We start from the raw sequence: 4,111 nt of genomic DNA, 5'->3' as shown, positions 1-4,111 counted from the left end.
TTAGATGATGTTATAGTGTTTGCTGCAAATTTTGAAGAACACTTAGAAAGATTAAGACATGTATTTCATAGATTATGAAAGGCACACTTAAAGCTTAAACCAAGTAAATATCAGTTTTTAGAAAATGAGGTAGAATACTTAGGTCATTTGTTGACTGAAGATGGTGTAAAACTTGACCCTAAGAAGCTAGAGGTCTGTAAAAATTATCCAGTGCCTAAAACAGTGAAAGATGTTCGTGCATTTTTAGGATTTGTAGCATTTTATAGAATATTTATACCACATTTTACATTATTAGCAAAACCCCCTAACAGAGTTGACTAAGAAATAAATAAAATTTCAGTGGACAGATAAAAGACAAGAAGCATTCAAAAAACTAAGGGAAGCTTTATTAAAAGCACCGATTCTAGGTTACCCAGATTTCAGTAGAGAATTTATTTTAAGCACAGATGCTTCAGGTTTCGCTATTAGTACAGTATTATCATAGTTAATGAAAATGGAAAAGAACACCCTATAGCTTATCAAAGCAGACAGTTAGGAAAGGCTGAGGTAAACTATTCAGTTACAGAACAAGAATGCTTAGCTGTAGTACATGGAATTAAAACTTTCCATTGTTATCTTTATGGTAGAAAGTTTACCATTATCACAGATCATGCACAATTAAGATGGTTAATGACATTAAAAGACCCCTCCTCTAGATTAGCTAGATGGTCATTATTACTACAAGACTATGATTTTGAAGTAATATATAGACTAGGTAGATAGTATTCTAATGTTGATGCTCTAAGTAGAATTAGAGTAGGAAATACAGAAACTGTGGAAAAACAAGCAATTAATCAAGTAAAATAAGTACAAATGGAACATAAAACTATTTAGAAATAATTTGTGATTTAAATCATGTGATTAGTGAGCAAAAGAAGGATCCAATGATAAATGCCTTATGAAACAAAGTAACACAAGGAGATGATACAGAATACATATTAGATTCAGATATCTTATGTAGAAAGGTTAAAGATAACATTTCTTTACAAATAGTTGTACTACTTAACTTGAAAACAAAAGTTATGAAAACATATTATGACACTCCATTTGCAGCACACCTAGCTTCTGCTAAAACATACAGTAGAATAAGCAGGAGATTCTTTTGGCCAAACGTGAGGAAAGATGTTAAAGATTGCTGTGAATCATGTATAGACAATGAATTCATTAAATCACACAATGACCAAGAAATTAGGAAAATATCTAGAGCTTTAGTAAATATTACTAACACATTGATACACACTAGAGTAAGACAAACTGAGTTACATAAAGCAGGAATGGAAATGTTAGTTTAACACCAGAATTCAGAATAATCTACAACAGTTATCTTTTACTGTATGAAGTAGCAGGACAGGGTTAGCTAAGTTAATACAAGCATTGTATGTAGCTGCAGATAAAAGTAAAGTTCATACTTTTTACCACCGAGTAAATTAGAAAATGTGTTAGATGAAATTGAAAGGAGATTACCTCTACACTTACAGTTTGTAATACCTACTCATAGTGACCAGATTTACATGTATTACACATGGGCTGACATAAAGACAGCCACTGTTAGATACCCTACGGATGTTTATAGAGATACCCTTGAAAGCAACTGATAGAATGTTTAAACTGTATAAACTTATATCATTACCATTAATGATCAATCATTCACTAGCTTTAACTATAGAAAGTGATAAACCATACATTGCTGTCTCGAGTGATCAACATTTGTTTGTTGAAATGACTGAAGAGAACATTTTAAATTGCATAGAAGGACTCATCAGAGTCTGTGACTCTAACTCAGGTATTTATTCAATACTTATTATAACTTGTAACTATGTAATATTCACAGGAATTAAAAATAGAATAACTGAATTATGTGAGAAAAGAATAATTAGTACTAAACCATTCTATTTTTATAAAACTAGAACTCCAGGAACTTGGTTATTTAACGTTATAGATGAACTTGCTTTATCAGTGATATGTCCAATGTTGAATGTGCACCAATTTGACTACCATACTAAAGTAATTAAATTAAATAATAGTGGTTACCTAAAATTAGCCAGAAATATTTCAGCTCACAGACAAGGTATTACTTTGCCCTCTAGCTTTAGAAGTAAAACTAAATACTAGAAACTCAATTAAATGTAAAGATTCCAGAGTTACAGGAACTATTAACTAAAAAGGAATTACAATTAATCCAAAGTATAAATGTAGAAGCAGGTATTAAAATGTTAACAGGTATATTAAAAGACACTAAAAACTTTCCTTCTAGAAAGTTAGGATTAAGTTATAAGGATTTCCAACAGCATGTAGACCATTTGCAAGCTACAGCTGAAGGACACAGGTTAGATAATTGGAAATTATCTAACTCAGTATTGATAACCTTATGCTTAGTAGTAGTACTAGTGAGCATAATGTTATACATTAAAAGAGACAAATTGGCTTTATTAAAGTCAATGACATTAGATGGGCTGTGTAAAGCTAGAAAGAATAAGAGAGCAAGACTGGACAATAATGGATTGTCTGAGTATTCAGAAGCTACTGAAATAGTAGAATTAAATCAGTAGGTCTCATCTAATCAGGACATAGCTTGATTATATAGATGATTGCCAAATTGACTCAACTTTACTAATTGGTGAGGTTAGCTGATTGCTAAAGTATGATAATAGTCAAAATGGACAGGCAAAATTAATAGGTATATCAAAAGTTCGAGAAATGAAATTAATGGACAGTGACAGCAAGTCAAGAAATAAACTATGTTAATGGACATAGATGACCTATCATCCAATGACAGTGTGGACAGTGTGATTGTGACTAGAACAAAGTGTGTGAGTAAGTGTGCGGGTTATGTGATGTGGAAGGGGGTATGCATGTGTGTGATCGAAATGGGAACAGAACGAGTGATGTGAATAACTGGTTTTCACAAGAAACAATTAGTAATTATATATTATGAACATAGGAAACAAGGGAATAAAGCTGGTCTAATCGAGTTAGAAGGATTCTGGATGTGTGAAAATTACTGGATCAAGGAATTAGCCATTAAAGATTGTTGTACTGGATGGACCGACATCTGTTGTTTCTGTCCACCATTTCCAGAGGATCGTTTGAGCAATGCAGATCAGAGACATGTAGATTGGTGTGCAACATATTTGCATGGCATCTGTTGGACAGAGAGTGATTATATCATAGTGGATCTATTGGAGATAAGGCAAGGACTCTACAAACGTTATGACAAACTCTAAACTAAAGAAAAGAAAAAGGCTCAAATACTGCAGAGACAGGTCAGTATTCCATGTGTGGATCTAGAAGATTTTGGGTGTCCAGCATATAGACACTTAGATAGTGCTAGTGTTTGAAGACAGAGCTGTGCTTCTCACTGGTATCCTCAAGAATACTGTGCATATTGGAAGGCCTGTGCTCTCTACAAGTAGATTGTCAACAGCAACTGGAGTACCTTCCAGTACTTCCACAAAGACTTTTAAATATGTTATGATTTTGAAAGTGTAATCATATTTTGATATCTGTATCCAATATTTTCAGAAATACTTGTAAATGTTTTATAATGCTAAAAGTGTATTATGAGCATATTTGATATCTATAATTTTGTATGTACTTTACATATTACATATAAATGTATATATATATATATGGTCAATAGAAGTAGAATTTAAGTGTATCACTAATGTAAGCATTCACTAATGAAGAGAGATGTGGACAATAGAGTTGGATGGTAAATTTTGTTATGAGTAACAACATTTTTCTAAAGCAGGAGGAATGAATCAATTGAATATTTTTGAGGAAATTTTGTATTTGCTTCAATATATTCAATCATTAAAAAGAGTTTAAGAATAAAGTTATAACAATTTTTCGAGTTTTAAGTGAACATCTACATGGAGAAAGGGCGTAAGTAAAGACGCCTGTATTACAAAATGAGGCCAAGAACTAGAAAGTTCAACTAGCTTGGTCAGTGGCATAGAAAGTTACGTAAAGATATTGCCTAGCAATTAAGTAGGTGCACAAGCACCCGTGACAGGTTGATAGCTTACTGATGTTAATTCATTAGCACTAAGAAAGCTATGAAAAAGTCGTT

Source organism: Limulus polyphemus, unplaced genomic scaffold (assembly GCF_000517525.1).
Source record: "Limulus polyphemus unplaced genomic scaffold, Limulus_polyphemus-2.1.2 Scaffold2088, whole genome shotgun sequence".
Lineage (NCBI taxonomy): Eukaryota > Metazoa > Arthropoda > Merostomata > Xiphosura > Limulidae > Limulus > Limulus polyphemus.
Note: the sequence above shows the minus strand (reverse complement) of the source record.